The 444-nt window shown below is 63.5% G+C and overlaps 1 protein-coding gene across 1 annotated transcript in view; it reads left to right on the top strand.

Moving 5' to 3' along the window:
- The first annotated feature begins 205 nt into the window (after positions 1 to 205).
- The window catches only part of c31h6orf120 (chromosome 31 C6orf120 homolog), a 65,855-nt gene continuing 65,616 nt past the window's right edge, over positions 206 to 444 (top strand). The window contains exon 1 of the mRNA XM_043721478.1: positions 206 to 305. The gene's annotated coding sequence lies outside the window, so the exon portion shown is untranslated. The remainder of the gene's footprint in view (positions 306 to 444) is intronic.

The raw sequence follows: 444 nt of genomic DNA, 5'->3' as shown, positions 1-444 counted from the left end.
TAATCTAAACAGGTGAAGTTGAAATGTAGGGGTATGGGTGGGTTGCGCTTCGGTGGGTCAGTGTGGACTTGTTGGGCCAAAGGGCCTGTAAGTAATCTAATCTAAACCCCTCACCCCCATCCCCATCCCCATCCCTATCCCTCATCCCTCATCCCTAACAATATAACTACTGCAGTAGTGACCTCCGGCCGACAGGTGGAGCCGGTTCACGGAGGTGGCAGCAGTGACGGGCGGCGCCGCTCTTGGCCTCCGGCTCCTTGTTGCAGGGAGCGGTTCCGGGCAGCAGGAGCGGAGCGGCCGCGGGGGTAAGGCCCGGGGCACCGGGGCGACGCTGCTTCCGGTCAAGGCCAGGCCCGGGGCGCAACCGGGGGTTTGAGAGTTGATTACGACCACACCCCTCCCCCCTCCCCCCTCCTCTCTCCCCCTCTCTCTCCCCCCCTCCCC

This window comes from Chiloscyllium plagiosum, chromosome 31, assembly GCF_004010195.1.
Source record: "Chiloscyllium plagiosum isolate BGI_BamShark_2017 chromosome 31, ASM401019v2, whole genome shotgun sequence".
Lineage (NCBI taxonomy): Eukaryota > Metazoa > Chordata > Chondrichthyes > Orectolobiformes > Hemiscylliidae > Chiloscyllium > Chiloscyllium plagiosum.
The sequence above is the reverse complement of the archived record's forward strand: the minus strand, read 5'-3'. Positions and strand labels throughout refer to the sequence as shown.